This window comes from Orcinus orca, chromosome 12 (assembly GCF_937001465.1).
Source record: "Orcinus orca chromosome 12, mOrcOrc1.1, whole genome shotgun sequence".
Classification (NCBI taxonomy): domain Eukaryota; kingdom Metazoa; phylum Chordata; class Mammalia; order Artiodactyla; family Delphinidae; genus Orcinus; species Orcinus orca.
The window spans coordinates 38,906,761-38,925,083 of NC_064570.1; the positions used below are offsets into that span (position 1 = coordinate 38,906,761).

General features: G+C 34.9%; 1 long non-coding RNA gene across 2 annotated transcripts in view; it reads left to right on the forward strand.

The window, feature by feature from the left end:
* The window catches only part of LOC117197109 (uncharacterized), a 200,455-nt gene that overhangs the window by 135,518 nt on the left and 46,614 nt on the right, over positions 1-18,323 (forward strand). Inside the window, exon 5 of one of the 2 annotated variants that reach the window (XR_004477624.2) lies at positions 17,796-17,908. This is a non-coding gene — a long non-coding RNA (uncharacterized LOC117197109). The remainder of the gene's footprint in view (positions 1-17,795; positions 17,909-18,323) is intronic. The other variant, XR_004477628.2, reaches the window with a different exon arrangement.

Sequence of the window (18,323 nt, forward strand, 5' to 3'; positions counted from 1 at the left end):
TCCTTTGTCCGTTGATTCGTTTGCAAATATTTTCTCCCATTCTGAGGGTTGTCTTTTCGTCTTGTTTATGGTTTCCTTTGCTGTGCAAAAGCTTTGAAGTTTCATTAGGTCCCATTTGTTTATTTTTGTTTTTATTTCCATGACTCTAGGAGGTGGATCAAAAACGATCTTGCTGTGATTTATGTCAAAGAGTGTTCTTCCTATGTTTTCCTCTAAGAGTTTGATAGTGTCCAGTCTTACATTTAGGTCTCTAATCCATTTTGAGTTTATTTTTGTGTATGGTGTTAGGGAGTGTTTTAATTTCATTCTTTTACATGTAGCTGTCCAGTTTTCCCAGCACCACTTATTGAAGAGACTGTCTTTTCTCTATTGTATATCCTTACCTCCTTTGTCATAGATTAGTTGACCACAGGTGCGTGGGTTTACCTCTGGGCTTTCTGTCTTGTTCCATTGATCTATGATTCTGTTTTTGTGACACTACCATATTGTCTTGATTACTGTGGCTTTGTAATATAGTCTGAAGTCAGGGAGTCTGATTCCTCCAGCTCCGTTTTTTTTCCCTCAAGACTGCTTTGGCTATTTGGGGTCTTTTATGTCTCCATACAAATTTTAAGATTTTTTGTTCTAATTCCGTAAAGAATGCCATTGGTAATTTGATAGGGATTGCATTGAATCTGTAGATTGCTTTGGGTAGTATAGTCATTTTCACAATATTGATTCTTCCAATCCAAGAACATGGTATATCTCTCCATCTATTGGTGTCATCCTTAATTTCTTTGATCAGTGTCTTACAGTTTTCAGCATACAGGTCTTTTGTCTCCCTAGGTAGGTTTATTCCTAGGTATTTTATTCCTTTTGTTTCTATGGTAAATGGGAGTGTTTCCTTAATTTCTTCTTCAGATTTTTCATCATTAGTGTATAGGAATGCAAGATATTTCTGTGCATTAATTTTGTATCCTGCAACTTTATCAAATTCATTGATTAGCTCTAGTAGTTTTCTGGTGGCATCTTTAGGATTCTCTACGTTTACTATCATGTCATCTACAAACAGTGACAGTTTTACTTCTTCTTTTCCAATTTGTATTCCTTTTATTTCTTTTTCTTCTCTGATTGCTGAGGCTAGGACTTCCAAAATTATGTTGAATGGTAACAGTGAGTGGACATCCTTGTCTTCTTCCTGATCGTAGAGGAAATAGTTTCAGTATTTCACCATTGAGAATGATGTTTGCTGTGGGTTTGTCATATGTGGCCTTTATTATGTTGAGGTAGGTTCCCTCTATGCCCATTTTCTGGAGAGTTTCTATCATAAATGGGTGTTGAATTTTGTCAAAACCTTTTTCTGCATCTATCGAGATGATCATATGGTTTTTATTCTTCAATTTGTTAATATGGTGTATCACATTGACTGATTTGCGTATATTGAAGAATCCTTGCATCCCTGATATAAATCCCACTTGATCATGGTGTATGATCCTTTTAATGTGTTGCTGGATTCTGTGTGCTAGTATTTTGTCGAGGATTTTTGCATCTGTATTCATCAGTGATACTGGTCTGTAATTTTCTTTTTTTGTAGTATCTCTGTCTGGTTTTGGTACCAGGGTGATGGTGGTCTCATAGAATGAGTTTGGGAGTGTTCCTTCCTCCACAATTTTTTGGAAGAGTTTGAGAAGGATCATTGTTAGTTCTGCTCTAAATGTTTAATAGAATTCAACTGTGAAGCCATCTGATCCTGGATTTTTGTTTGTTGGAATATTTTTAATCACAGTTTCAATTTCATTACTTGTGATTGGTCTGTTCATATTTTCTATTTCTTCCTGGTTCAGTCCTGGAAGGTTATACCTTTCTAAGAATTTGTCCATTTCTTCCAGGTTGTCCATTTTATTGGCATAGAGTTGTTTATAGTAGTCTCTTAGGATGCTTTGTATTTCTGTGGTGTCTGTTGTAACTTCTCCTTTTTCGTTTCTAATTTTATTGATTTGAGTCCACTCCCTCTTTTTCTTGATGAGTCTGGCTAATGGTTTATCAATTTTGTTTATCTTCTCAAAGAACCAGCTTTTAGTTTTATTTATCTTTGCTATTGTGTTCTTTGTTTCTATTTCAGTTATTTCTGCTCTAATCTTTATAATTTCTTTCCTTCTGCTAACTTTGGGTTTTGTTTGTTCTTCTTTCTCTAGTTCCTTTAGGTGTAAGGTTAGATTATTTATTTGAGATTTTTCTTGTTTTTTGAGGTAGGCTTGTATAGCTATAAACTTCCCTCTTAGAACTGCTTTTATTGTATCCCATAGGTTTTAGATCATCGTGTTTTCATTGTCATTTGTCTCTAGGTGTTCTTTGATTTCCTCTTTTATTTCTTCAGTGATCTCTTGGTTATTTAGTAATGTAGTGTTTAGCCTCCAGGTGTTTGTGTTTTTTACGTTTTTTCCCCTGTAATTCATTTCTAATCTCATAGCGTTGTGGTCAGAAAAGATGCTTTATATGACTTCAATTTTCTTAAATTTACTGAGGCTTGATTTGTGACCCAAGATGTGATCTACCCTGGAGAATGTTCCATGCGCACTGAGAAGGAAGTGTAATCTGCTGTTTTGGGATGGAATGTCCTATAAATATCAATTAAAACTATCTGGTCTGTTGTGTCATTTAAAGCTTCTGTTTCCTTATTTATTTTCATTTTGGATGATCTGTCCATTGGTGTAAGTGAGGTGTTAAAGTCACCCACTATTTTTGTGTTACTGTCAATTTCCTTTTTACAGCTGTTAGCAGTTGCCTTATGTATTGACGTGCTGCTATGTTGGGTGCATATGTATTTATAATTGTTATCTTTTTCTTGGATTGATCCCTTGATCATTATGTAGTGTCCTTCCTTGTCTCTTGTAACATTGTTAATTTAAAGTCTATTTTATCTGATATGAGTATTGCTACTCCAGCTTTCTTTTGATTTCCATTTGCATGGAATATCTTTTTCCATCCACTCACTTTCAGTCTGTACGTGTCCCTAAGTCTGAAGTGGGTCTCTTGTAGACAGCATGTATATGGGTCTTGTTTTTTTATCCATTCAGCAAGCCTGTGTCTTTTGGCTCGAGTGTTTAATCCATTCATGTTTAAGGCAATTATCGATATGTATGTTCCTATGGCCATTTTCTTAATTGTTTTGCATTTGTTTTTATAGGTCCTTTTCTTCTCTTGTGTTTCCCACTTAGAGAAGTTCCTTTAGCATTTGTTGTAGAGCTGGTTTGGTGGCGCTGAATTCTCTTAGCTTTTGCTTGTCTGTTAAGCTTTTGATTTCTCCATCGAATCTGAATGAGATCCTTGCCAGGTAGAGTAATCTTGGCTGTAGGTTCTTCCCTTTCATCACTTTAAGTATATCATGCCACTCCCTTCAGGCTTGTAGAGTTTCTGCTGAGAAATCAGCTGTTAACCTTATGGGAGTTCCCTTGTATGTTATTTGTCATTTTTCCCTTGCTGCTTTCAATAATTTTTGTTTGTCTTTAAGTTTTGCCAATTTGATTACTGTGTGTTTCGGCATGTTTCTCCTTGGGTTTATCCTGTATTGGACTCGCTGCGCTTCCTAGACTTGGGTGGCTATTTCCTTTCCCATGTTAGGGAAGTTTTCGACTATAATCTCTTCAAATATTTTCTTGGCTCCTTTCTCTCTCTCTGTTCCTTCCGGGACCCCTATAATGTGAATGTTGTTGCATTTAATGTTGTCCAAGAGGTCTCTTAGGCTGTCTTCATTTCTTTTCATTCTTTTTTCTTTGTTCTGCAGCAGTGAATTCCACCATTCTGTCTTCCAGGTCACTTATCTGTTCTTCTGCCTCAGTTATTCTCCTATTGACTCCTTCTAGTGTAGTTTTCATTTCAGTTATTGTATTGTTCATCTCTGTTTGTTTGTTCTTTAATTCTTCTAGGTCTTTGTTAAACATTTCTTGCATCTTCTCGATCTATTGTTTTTCCGAGGTCCTGGATCATCTTCCATATCATTATTCTGAATTCTTTTTCTGGCAGGTTGCCTATCTCCACTTCATTTAGTTCTTTTTCTGGGGCTTTATCTTGTTCCTTCATCTGGTACATAGCCCTCTGCCTTTTCATCTTGTCTATCTTTCGGTGAATGTGTTTTTTGTTACACAGGCTGTGGGATTGTAGTTCTTCTTGCTTCTGCTGTCTGCCGTCTGATGGATCTCAGCTTGGATTTTAAATTCCAAAAGCTTGGGCCATTCTTTCTATGTGACGTCTTTTAGAATTCACCTCTTACTGAGTTGTATGTTTCACGATTTAACTAGTAATTGGTTTAACTGCCCTGTTATTTTAATTTTATGTCTTTTTCTGTGCCCATCTCTTAATTGTGAATGTGTCCTTGACTTAATACTCTGTAAGACAAGATATTCTAGCTACCCTGTTTAAAAATAGCTTTACTGAGGTATAATTTACATACCACACAATTCTCCCATTTGAAGTATACAATTCACTGGTGTTTAATATATTCACAGAGTCATGAATCCATCACCACAATCAGTTTTAGAACATTTACATTACCCTCAAATTAACCTGTACTCCTTAACTGTCATTCCCTAACTGCCCCACATCCTCCATTCCAAGGCAACTATGAATCTACTTACTGTTTCTATAGATGCACCTATTCTGGATATTTCATATAAATGGAATCACACAATATATGATTATTTTTTTGTCTGGTTTCTTTCATTTAGCACAAAACTTCTTCCCAGGTTCATTTATGTTGTAACATATTCACTACTTCATTTCTTTTACTGTAGAGAAATATTCCACTGCATGTACGTACCACATTTTATTTATCCATTCATTAGTTGATGGATGGGCATTTGAGTTGTGTCCACTTTTTGGAATACTGGTACTGTGAACATTTGTGTATGTTTTTGTGTGTCCACATGACTTCATTTCTCTTGGTGCATACCTAGGAGTGGAATTGCTAGATTCCACTGTATCTAGATTCCACTGTAACTGTCCACTGTAACTGTACATTTAACTGAGAAACTACTAGAGTGTTTTCCAAAGAAGCTGTACCATTTTACTTTTCCACAACCAATGTATAAGGGTCCTGATTTCTCCACATCCTTGTCAATACTTGCTGTTATCTGTCTTTGTGATCATAGTCATCTTAATGGGCACCAAGCAGTATCTCATTGTGGTTTTGATTTTCATCCTTTTTTAAACATAACTTCCTAAAAGTAGTAAAAGTACTTATTAAAAGAAGTTCAAAATGTCTACAAAGGTTATATGGCAACTAACCATTAGAAACTGAAGGAAAAAATTGCACGATGGAAAATGCAACCATGTTTTCAAAACCTACCTTTTAAAATTTAGAATGAAAAACACGTAGTAGAAAATTTATATTTAAAGTATACTCAAACTTAAAGGAAAAAATCTTACAGCATAATCTGTGTGATAATGATGATGATTCTCTGAATGAACAATATGCTAAGCATTCACTAGTCTGTATAAGACCCTTTGCCAGAAAGAATACAAGAGACACTGTCGAGTGAATTGTGATAAGTAATTCCAAGCAAACTTTAGCCTATTTCTAAAGCCCTTGGTCAATGTTTTGAACACCCTTAATACTCTCACAAATCAGCAGTATTACGATGTTCATTATTCCTATTATATCTTCCTAATGCGTGTAGGACAGTGTATGTGTAATGTACTTGTGGTAAATGTGAGATAGATTAATTGAAAAACTGATAGCTTGATATAGCAGATGATCCCTTTGCCAGGGAGCATTTAAAATGAAAGACAAGAAAGAATCATGAAGTAATGGGCTTTGAGTAATAGGAAGGTATCCACCATGCAGCATTTGACCCAACCATAGTGTTTTCATTTCTTCTCCCCAAACCCTACAGGCTTATAATGAGTGCCTATATATCCTGATTTGCTTGTGCAGCCCTGGGTTATGCTTATTATCCTGTTGTCATCATTAATATCTTTCCCATCCACTCTCCAAAGTCATCTGGAAAAATATTAAATTACATTTTCATCCTATTTATAAAAGACCTCCTATTGCAGTGAGAAATATGTGAAGAGGATACAGTGCCTGAGGAAGGGAAAATGTCAGGAATTAGGCAGGTCTTCAAATGAGGACTCTGTTTTAGATGGATAGACTAAAGAACTAAGGAGAGAAAAACCTAAGCTGATGCCCTATTCTGAATGGTGTCAGATTTCCCCTGAATGGGCTTTCTTTGTGTGCCTATGACTCCATCCCAGGTATGCTCAGAAACAGAGGTATATGCACCGGAGAGATCGTGTGGAGGTGATACTAGGAGCACAAGCATCCTGATGGGACCACTGGATTCTGTATTTTGAAACCTATTTCCAAGCTGTATTTGACAGAAGTGAAGAGATTGTTAAAATCTATCATTTGACAGAAGTGAAGAGATTGTTAAAATCTATCTCTATCAAGATCTTTCTCAAAACTATAGTGGACCTGGATATACAGGTAGTTCCTTGGATTGGGCTCTAAAGAACTGCAGTGGCTGAAGCAGCAACTGACCTTGTTCTTTCCTCCTCAGGCTACTTTAGCAGGTAATTAATTAAGAGGGGGCGCTGGTGGGCAGGACATGGAGTTTTTCTTCTCCCAAATCAGTGGGAATTAGAACTAATCCAAGCTCCTCAGGCCTGGTTTGTTATCATGGTTAGTGGCAGGTTCTTGGTTGTAATTTTCAACAACTTCCAAGATTTACTCTAAAAAATTGTAGTTGTGGGCCATGAATCAAGTAGAAAATTTACTTTTTTAGAGCTTTGCTGTCTGCTGCTTAGATAATTAGTGAGATCCTATTATATGTCACACATTTAGTCACCTGGTATATAAGCTGGAAATAATTGTTGCACATATTTTAACTTCACTTTGAATTACTTTCATGAATTGCATTTGCTAATTTGCTAGATGATTAGAGAGTATGTGTCTAGCAAAGAAGTTATTCCTAAAGGAAAACAAGCACATTAAGAATCCCATCTCTCACTCTCAGAATTTTCACATATGTAAAATTAAACAGATTCCCCCTATATATTTGACTTTTGATTTAGTAAAAATATCACCTTTTAGGAGTAATAAGAATAAAGTAGGGGGAAAAATGACTAATTTCTCTCAGTCAATGATTTTAAAACCATGAGCCATGTGTCCTGCGTGAATGGACAGTTGCTATTGCTACTCTCTCTGGAATGACATAGGCACACTCTTCAATGAGATTTTTCACTAAAGGACCAAGATTTTCAAATATATACTAAGTATTTAGCTGTTATTAAAAAAAAAACTTCAGAGATTTAACGATGGAAAAACTCTTCTGCCTGTATATTAGGGAGTTGTTATCTGAATTTAAGACTTTGAAAATGGACTTCTATCACCCTGGTCGTGTGTCCTGGAAAATGGCAAATACTATGCTTTTATGGAAAATTGTATGTGCGTTCTAAATTTTAAAATTGCCTTATGACCCATTTGTGGTTAACAGTAAAACAATGAGAATGAATGGAGCATCTTACTTTCTCAGAGTTAATATTCTGCACTGGTTGTTACTGTTTTCTCTGTAAATGTGTGTATGCTTCAATCTCTCATTCAGTTTTGGATGCCTGAGGATTGGAGAAGCTCACCATAATAGAGAGAAAGCAGGAAGTAGGAACATGTTCATACTGGTTCATACTGTATTATTCTGATTTCATCTGTCACTTGCAAATGAATATCATCTAAATGGGTCTAAAGCTTCTGCCAGTGTAGGGTTAAAAAGGGCAGAGAACACAAATTCAACAGCATAGATGGCAAATAGAGCATAAAACTTAATTCTGAGATAAACAGAAAAGTGAAATAGAAAGAGTCACATTTTCCATGTCTTCTGATTAAATAATGGAAAGAGAAAGGGTCATCAAATAAGATCTTGGAAACAGAAGATGCTGAGTGTGAACTATTTTGAAATCCTATCCAAACCCCAATATACATGTACAGAGAACAAGTATCTGTGTGTTCTGTTAAATGGTTGTGTGGTTTCAGGATTTGCTCCAGTTGCTGCAGTCAACAGTTCTGAGTTCTATCCTCATCCTGTGCCAAAAGGACATCTTTGTGGAGACTTGCAATGTGCCCTCAGCACGAGTCTCTGTCTGTAGTCCCCAAATCACTTTCAGTGCCATGCATATCCTTAGGGCAGCACACCCCTTCTGAAAGCACTTTTCTCGGGTGCTTTTGTTATGTTCTTACCATCCGTATCTTAGTTATGGTGGATTCCGGTTCTTTGGGAGACTCTAGTTTGACTCATGGAAAAATGTTGAGTTATGGGTAGCGAAGAAGGCCACATTCTGAAACCCTAAATGGTCACGTGGTCTCAAATTAAAGTCAAACCTGGGTTTTCAGTGCTTTTAGTTTCTTCTAAGTTTAAAAGATGGAAGATATCAGGATAAAAGTTGACTATTACGATTGGAAATATTTTCTAATATGATTAATTTTGCTGTTGATTAACACTAAGTTCCTTAATTTGGTGTATATTTTTAAAAATATTCTCACATTTTATATAAACTTATATGAGTCTAAAAACAATAACAACAAAATACCTGGATCTGTTGTAATCTGCCTAACTTATTACCTTAAATGAGAAGGTAGACTATCCTTCCACCAGTACCTACTTCATAAATATTTAAGTCCCTTGCTTGAAGATGAACACTGCACTTAAATGCTATGAAGGATAAAACTATGAGTCCATTTGAATTTAACATTTAGAGGTGATCTAATAGAGAAATAACTTATGTCTTGGGCACAAATACAAGCCAAACATGGCTTAATTCTTAATAATGAAAAAATGGGAGAATATTCATTGTGTTGGTTCTGTTTTGTTCAGCCTAATTGCCGTAAATCTAAAAGTTATGTCTATACTTATTTTAGTTCTTGAGCTATAGGTCGGTATTGATGGGAAATGTCTTGTAGCAAAATGAGTTCATTTTATATATCATGCTTCTGTGAGGGCAAATCAAGCTTCTGTAATAATCATCAAATAATTCCAACTCTCTGTTGTTAAGAAGAAAGGAACAAAATAGCCTTAACTTAGTATTTCCTCTTTCATTATTTTTACTTACGCCTACATGTGAGCATTTCCTTCTCCCAAACCTTTACATCAGCAGTTTCCCAACTTGCCTTGCCATATTGATTTTATACTTTTGTCATTAATCATATCTGTCAGATTTTTTTCCCAATGGATGGACAACTTTACAGATTGATTTCCGTCTCCAAAGTGTTAAATTTCCTTCCATTCCCAGGGTTCAGTTCACAGTGGTGTTCACTGAAAAATGCTATGTCAAAATTCTGGGCAAATTGATTATCTTTTTGAATCTCAATCTTCTCATCTGTTAAGAAAAAAACAAGATCAAAACAGACTATATCTACACTCCCCATAGCTATAAGTTAAGTATGTATAACATGTGACTAATGTAAATGAATATAACAAATCTCTCAGGATTTATAATCCCACAAGTTTTTACTACTTGTGGGAGGTAGTCAATAATATAATTTAGTCAGTAGATGGCACTGTTTATTATAGTATTAGGATTAAGAAAGCAGTCACTTAATGTCAATTACCTCACCTGATTAGGGTCCAGGTGGGAGAGGAGGAGGTTCTGTTCTTACATAAGAGAAGACATAGATTCTTTAAAGGTTAGAGTGACCTTGAGAAGGAATCTAGTCTGTCTTCCTGGCTCATTAGACCTCTACAAGGAAAATTCTATTTCAGATATTTTTCAAAGTGGAGGATATTTTTAGCATCATTTATCCCTTTCAAATTTGAAACACTCAAGAAATCTTGTATCCAAATTGCATCTTTTTTTTTTTTTTTTTTCTATGACTTTGTATTTGGTCCTGAGTAAAATTAGGAACAAATCTTCTCATTCTTTTCCTGTAAGATCCCTCCAGGCATATAGGGAACACTATTATTTTATGCATGTACTTTTTCTTTCTTGGGGTCTTCAGTCTGAAAAACACATCAAATTTGGGGGAAATGACTATCCACAGTCTAATGTATGAATTCTAATATTACAATACTATCTTGAATTCTAACATACCATTATATAACATGTAAAATCTAGTATCTATAGAAGCATTTAGTTATAAAATAATCAAAATGTATAAATGTTTATAGGATACAACATTATATACATAGCATTCCCATTAGCTGTAACCAAATCAAATCTTTTGCAGAAATTTATAGATCAAAAAAACATATTATAATTCATAACTATTAAGTACAGAATGTTGCTTTCAACTACCATCTCTTAATCTTTCCCTCATTTTGCTGTTTCTTCATGAATTTAAAAGTTTCTAAATTAGAATAAATTAGTAATTAAAGTACCATATAAGTGAACACTATTAAATAAATATTCAGAATAGTTTTATTATAAGTTCAGAGGGTTAACCATCTTGGACAATAAAATATTACTTTTTTTCTTTAAAAATATCAAGGAAATATCAGTGTACTTAACTTTTTATAATTCTTTTTCTCTCTACTGTATTTTAAGTCTCTTAAAGTCAGGGAATATGTTTCACTTATACATGAATCCAAAGAACCTTGAAAGTAGTAGCTTAATAAAGATATACAGTGGTACATAATAAATATTGGTTGAATGAATACTTTCACCCAAGTTAATTCAATTGTTCAGGAGAATTATCAACTACACCGAAAGTATAGTTTCAGTAACTATTATGTCAACATTTGATTTCCCTGTGATGTCTACTTATCATTGTGTGTTAAGACTTTTTAGTACCTATCTTTGTGTTGTTAATAAAAAGTAAAAACAAGGATAAAGAAAGGCACTTAAAAATTAATTCTGTATAGAAACGTAATTAGATTAAATAATTATCTTTTATCATCTTTTAGTTATTATGAATATATTCATTATATCATATTATTCTGTACAAAATGCTTTTTTCAGACATATTACTTTACACATTTTCTTTGTGTTCTCTTACAATTATATGCTTACTTATTATTTTAAATTATTTGGAAAACATTGAGGGTTTAATTTCTTCATTTGTTTCATTTTGTTTGGGGAATTTCATATTACTTGTACATTTTACTGTTTTGAAAGTGTTTCTTAAACTTCACCAATAGTCATTAATTATAGGATCATATATGCACTGTAATCTTTATTCTATACAACTCCTGAGATTATGTCACAAAGGACCCTCTGCAGGAAACCTAATATATCTGATTGATAAATGTACCTATTACTTAAAGAAATCACTTGGTATCCTGTGATATCATTTGGTATCCTATGAATATAGTTAAAATGAATAGACTTAGCCTCTTTGAGGAGATATACAGATGGCAAGAAATATATGAAAATGTGTTCAATATCATTAGCATTAGCAAAATGCTAATGATACCATGATGAGGTGGCACCACACACCTATTAGAACAGCTAAAGTAAAAATAGTAAAAATAGTGACAGTACAAAATGCAGGCGAGGATGCAGAGGAACTGGATCTCACACACATTACTGGTGAGAATGTTACATGGTATAGCCACTCTGGAAAACAGTTTAGTTTTCTTAGAAAGTAAACATACGCTTATCATACAACCCAGCACTTGCAGTCCTGCACATTTATTCCAATAAAAATGAATGAACTATTCATAATACAACAACTTGGATGAATCTCAAGGGCATTATTCTGAGTGAAAAACAATGTCTAAACATCACATATTGTATGATTTCATTGGTATAACATTTTTGAGATGACAAAATTATAGAGATGGAGAACAAATTAGTGGTTGTCAGAGATTACGGATGGTGGTAGGAGAGTGCTTTAAAAGGGTAGTGAGAGGAAAGAGATCTTTGTAATGATGGCATAGTTCTGTATTTTGATTATGTTGGTCATTACCCAAATCTACACATGTGATAAAATGTCATAGAGCTATACACACACATTGTACTAATGTCAATTTTTCTGTTTTTGATATAATGCTACAGTTATGTAAGATGTAACTATTGGAGAAATTAAGTGAAGAAGACATGGTACTTCTTTCTTTTGTCTTCCCAACTTCCCAACGAATCTATAATTCTCAAGATAAACAACTTTAAAAAGTCATTTGCCATCTTGTTTTAAATTCCAAAACAGACAATATAATATTTTTCCTTTCTTTCCTCAATACTATTTTTAATTATTTTATACTTTAAATGATTCTCTTCTGGTGGGTTTGTTTCAATACTTGCTAGATTAAGCTATCTTGGCCGTCTCTTCTGCTTTTGAAGTAGTGGTGAAGATTAAGGGTATGTGGGAGAAATTTTGCAATTTCTCTACTCAACAGCAAGGATGGCTAATACACAGAGTATGCTGAAGTTCATTGGGAAAGAAACATGCCATGTAGGAGTGCTTATTTCTAAGATAAAAATTTTAAATGTTTTCTCTACTAGCTGAAAGAGTGATGACTGTCCTTTTTTGGAAATATAGACCATTGCTTTTGATGATTGTAAGTAGGACACTATAAAACTAGACCTTCCTTCCCATTCCATGTTATATAGTCAAGTGTGAACAGAGAAAGAAACCGTTAGGAATAAATCTTCCATTTATTCCCCAATCAAATTATGTACAGTACAATGAAATTCTTTACATTTTTATTTGGCTCACAGATGTGTCTGGAAGGAACCTGACTTGCAGTTCAGGATGTCTAGCCATAAATTATTCTCTTCCTGATAGTGTGATACAAAGGATATGGATTTTAACTACTGATTCTACTGCTAAGGACCCTTGAAAAACACTATTCTGTCTGAAGAACTTTTGAAGTAAAAATGTGAGATACTTATCTGCCACTCACAGATACATAGCTTAGGTCACAAGTTTGGAAAATGCTATCAGTTGTATGCCATTAGATCTGCAATAATTTGTGATTATTCCTTACTATCATCCCGTAAGTGGTTGAAGTTATTCCTGCAGTCACTCACAAAACCTAAAATAACATCATCTTCAGCCCAAATTATAATAAAATACTCACTTTATTAAATATATTTGTCCATGAATATTTGACCTAAAATTATTTTTATATTTCTCTATAAACATATGTAAAATAACTTTATGAGCTAAAATATACTTTTAAAAAACTGTCTTACAAGCCTTTTGCAAAACCTGTTGACGCCTCTTTCTATATGTTGAAGCAATTCTCTATACTTTCACTCTTTTCTTCTTCACTTATTACTGAAGTCCAGAAGTGAGTGTATATTTCAACAAATACTTCTTCCAGCTTCAGGTCTATTATATACTTTACATGAGCCAAGGGTATGGTATTGTACTTGTACCTGTCTAGGTCTCGGTCTTTATTTCCATCATGTCCTACGTTTCCTAGTGAGCTCCCTGAGGACCAAGCTCAGGAGCACTGTCTATAGCCCTGAGTATGAAGTGGCCTGCATGGTGAGTATTCAAGATGAATGTGGTATTTAATAATTCTGCCCTTAGAAATTTAATTTATTTCAACTGAATACTTCTAAAGGAATTTAATTTATTTTAATTAAATTCCTTTAGAATTATTAGTTCAATACATGAAAGGAGAAGCTGTGTGACGTGCAACAATACTCTACTAGAGACCAAAATGACCTAAGAAGCATGGCCAGGAGACCAGAGTGGCTCAGCCTTCCTCACCTTGGCTCAGCCTTTCTCGCTGTAACTGCAATACCGCGTACACTTCAACAATCTGTGCTCCATCTCCACTCACCCTTGTAGACTGGAAAATAACTGGACTTAATCCTATGCCCGTATAAAATAGGAAATGTGTTTCTCAACTCTTTAGCCCATGTCTCCTTTCAATAGGTTGAAAAATCTCATCCCTTTCTTTGAAGTTAATTGAAATACCCCAAAATTAAGATGACACACCCACACAAACTCTAAAGTCATTAAACTGCTAAATATGATGTTTCAAAGTTGTCCACGACCACTAGTCTTGATTCTCATATACACACATTGATGTAAAAGACTCTAAGCTCACATCTCCATAAACCAACCCTCACTGGCATCAATGACTGAGAATAGTTGTTGAGTTGGAGCGTTGGTTTGAAGTGCTGTTGCTTTTTCAGAATCTTAAAATGTGAATAGTGAATACACATGTGAATACTGTTATATGACAAATGCCCCAGGGCTCCAAAAAAGAGGCAGAGTGTGAAGTATAATAAAACCTGAATGGATTTTCAGTTCAGTCAATCAAAAAGGGGCCTGACTAGTTCTGCAGGTCATCAGTTTTCTCATTGCCCTCTTCTAGGTTACACCATGAAGCTCACAGGGTTTGCCAACATTCATTGACCAAAGAATTCAATAAAATACTCCTTATTATATTTGCTATATTATAATTATTATAATATATAATTATTATAATAATTCTAAAATTTATATGGAACCACAAAAGACCCTGAAGAGCCAAAGCACTTTTGAGAAAAAAGAATAAAGCTGGAGGTATAACACTCCATGACTTCATACTGTACTGCAAAACTACAGTAATCAAAACAGTATGGTACAGGTACAAAAACAGACACATAGATCAATGGTACATAATAGAGAGCACAGGAATAAATTCACTAACCTATGGTCGATTAATCTATGACAAAGGAGGCAAGGATATATAATGGAGAAAAGACAGTCTCTTCAATAAGTGGTGCTAGGAAAACTGGACAGCTACACCTAAAAAATGAAATTAGAACATTTTCTCACCCCATATACAAAAATAAACTCAAAATGAATTAAAGACCTAAATGTAAGACCAGAAACCATAAATCTCTTAGAAGAAAATGTAGGCAGAACACTCTTTGACATAAATTGTAGCAATAGTTTTTTGAATCTGTCTGCTAAAGCAAAAGAAACAAAAGCAAAAATAAACAAATGGAACCTAATTAAACATGAAAGCTTTTGCACAGCAAAGGAAACCATCAACAAAATGAAAAGACAACCTACTGAATGGGAGAAAATATTTGCAATTCATATGACTGGTAAGGGATTAATAGCCAACATCTATAAATAGCTCATACAACTCAACATCAAAAACAAACAAACAACCCTATTAAAAAATGGGCAGAAGAACTGAATAGACATTTTTCCAAAGAGGAAATGCAGTGGTCAACAGGTACATGAAAAGATGCTCAACAACGCTAATCATCAGGTAAATGCAAATCAAAACCACAATGAGATATCACCTTACACTGATTAGAATGGCTATAATCAAAAAGAACACAAATAACAAATGTTGGCAAGGATGTGGAGAAAAGGGGATCCTTGTACACTGGTGGTGGAAATATAAATTGGTACAAACACTATGGAAAGCAATATGGAGGTTCCTCAAAAAATTAAAAATAGAATTGCCATATAAATCCAGCAATTCCACTTCTGGGTATTTATCCAAAGACAATGAAAACACTACTTGAAAAGATGTATACATCCCCATGTTCATTGGAGCATTATTTACAATAGCCAAGATATGGAAACTACCTGTGTCCATTGATGGATAAATGGATAAAAAAATTGTGGTACATATATACAGTGGAATCTTATTCAGCCATAAAAAAGAATGAAATCTTTCCTTTTGCAACAACATGGGTGAACTTTGAGAGCATTATGCTAAGCGAAATAAGTCAGAAAGAGAAAGACAAATACTCTATGATTTCTCTTGTATGTGGAATCTAAAAAAAAAAAAAGAAGCTCATAGATACAGAGAATAGATCATTGGTTGCAAGAAGCAGGGAGTGAGAGATGGGAGAAATGAGTGAACTGGGTTGTTGTTGGTTTTTTTTTTTTTTGGTTTTTGGTTTTCGGTTTTGTGTTTTTTTAGTTTAAATAAATTAAATAAAAATTTAAAAGAAAAAAAATCTATATAATTTTCTGAGTTTTAGTACATGTTCCTCTTAAGAATGCAATGAGGTTGATGTTTCCAAAAGCTCTTAAATTCTGAAATATAAGAAGAATGCTTTTCAGCATTGAAACCCAAAGGCCACCTAGACACAGTGTGGTGAGCAGACAAATGATAATCTCTTATGACAAATCTAAGATATGCTTTGCCCAACCATATTAAGCTGTTGGAAGAGTCACGTGATCTGGCTACTTGAAGCAAAACCTACACTGTGTTATGCTACTTTTCTTAGGTGGAAGTCATGCCATGTTGCAGGAAGGTGTGTTTAATGTTTCATTTCTAATTACACCCCTGAAAAAGTTATTCCATACATATCATGCAAGAATCTGACTGCAAAAGAAAAGAAAATTCTGGGCTTCCCTGGTGGCGCAGTGGTTGAGGATCTGCCTGCCAATGCAGAGGACACGGATTCGAACCCTGGTCTGGGGAGCTCCCACATGCCGCGGAGCAACTAAGCCCGTGAGCCACAACTACTGAGCCTGCGCGTCTGGAGCCTGTGCTCCGCAACAAGAGAGGCCGCAACAGTGAGAGGCCCGCGCACCGTGATGAAGAGTGGCAGTGGACCCCGCTCGCCGCAACTAAAGAAAGCCCTCGCACAGAAACGAAGACCCAACACAGCCAAAAATAAATTAATGAAAAAAAAAATTTCTGACTTAAGAAGGCTGGATAACATTTGCCTGTTTAGGTATGCATTTCACCACACCCCATACCTTCTTATTTCCTTTTTCTTCTAATATAGAGCATGTGCTTTCATTTCCCAATTTTGACTTAAAATTTTATGGCAATAATAATTCATTACATTTACTTAGAACGAGAAATTCATCTAATGACTCATGTGTAAGGGATGCTTACGAAATAAAAATCAGTGAGCATGTTGTACCATCCAAGTGCCTCCAGAGTTACTTAGACTTGTCCTAACTGATGCTGAAAACTTTGAAATAAAGCAGACTGCAGAACTTCTGTGGTTTGTGACCCCTTCCAAAATATGGCAGAATTTATAGTCATTGCATGTGAAAACTTATATAATTATCATTATCATTATAATTTTTTCTTGTAACTAAAATTCTGAGTGAGCCCAAACATAGACTTGTGAGTTCATTTTTCTATAATACAAGAAAAAATTAGAATGTTTAAAGGATTAAGTTGTATACAATTTCTGATTGTGTATCTTAGTGCTTAGAAGACTCTTGACTTTTAAAAGAAGGGTAAAAATGCAACTATCTACTATAGAAATTTTTCTTGACATCTTGGCTTTCGGGGCCTATCAATCTGAAGACAACTATTTATTTTTAATACTAACAAATCTGAATTTGGGATATATCTTACAATGATGGTATGTTAGCGCCCTATTGTAATTTAATTGGTAGTTTTTTTCATGCCTTACAACTGATGGTGTCTTAACTTTGGTGAAATATTGCAGTTGTTAAGATGGATGAATTGATCTGACTTATTAAATCCCTTTTATGTTACTTTTATGTTTCTAGTAAACTTCTTTCACTTTCTGTCCTGTATCATCCTCTGGCCTCAGCCCATTGTACCTTACCTCTGGGCCACAGTTCTCCTGCCTATAAAATAAAGGGGATGGAGCAAGTGGTTTCCAATGTCCCTACATTTTGAATGTGCTCTGATTTACTTCTTTACTGACTACCTAATATCTTTGTCTTTCCTGAAGAGGGCATCCACAAGGGCACAGTGGATCCCTCAAGTTCCTTAACTGAACACAATACAAAATGTGATGGAGGTAGGTGGGAATAATTAAGGGGTAGGCTCTCACTTAAGTACAGCTTAGATCAGGAAACACAATATATTTGCCTGCATTTATGTCTGATAGTCTTAAAGGGTAATCCCTTTACGTGATCCAGAATTCTGGGAAGATCTATGGGAATTTGTGAGGAAGTCAAAAACTATTCTTATTCTTTTTAGGTCAATGGAGAAAATATTAAAGAGCTAATGATCTTCGTTTGTTCCTTGATTTCTTTGAGAAAGGACCTGAGGGTCACCACCAAGCTCTGAGAATGAAGGAGGTGAGGACTAGTGTAAGTGTCATTCTACACCACAGTCAGGTAATATGGAACTCTTCTTATAGACTGTTGCCGATTTGTGTTACTGAAGCCAGAAATTGGATTCCTCCCTCCTTGTTTGTAACTCCTCACATCAAATCAATTAGAAATCCTATTGATTCTAATTAGCAAACATCTCCCAAAGCTTTCTACCTTTCCCCATCACCACCGTCACTACCCTGATTCAGACTACATGATCTCTCATCTGGGTTATTACAACAACCTTCCAAAAGGTCTCCACGTATCTAATCTTGCTTCCTCTTGTTCATTACAATGAGGCTATTGTATCTGAAAGCTTTTTGAAGCATGAAACATATGTAAAGTACTTCCTGGAATAAAACCTCAAAGCCACCTAGATACAGTGTGGTGAGCAGAATTATGGGCAAATCTC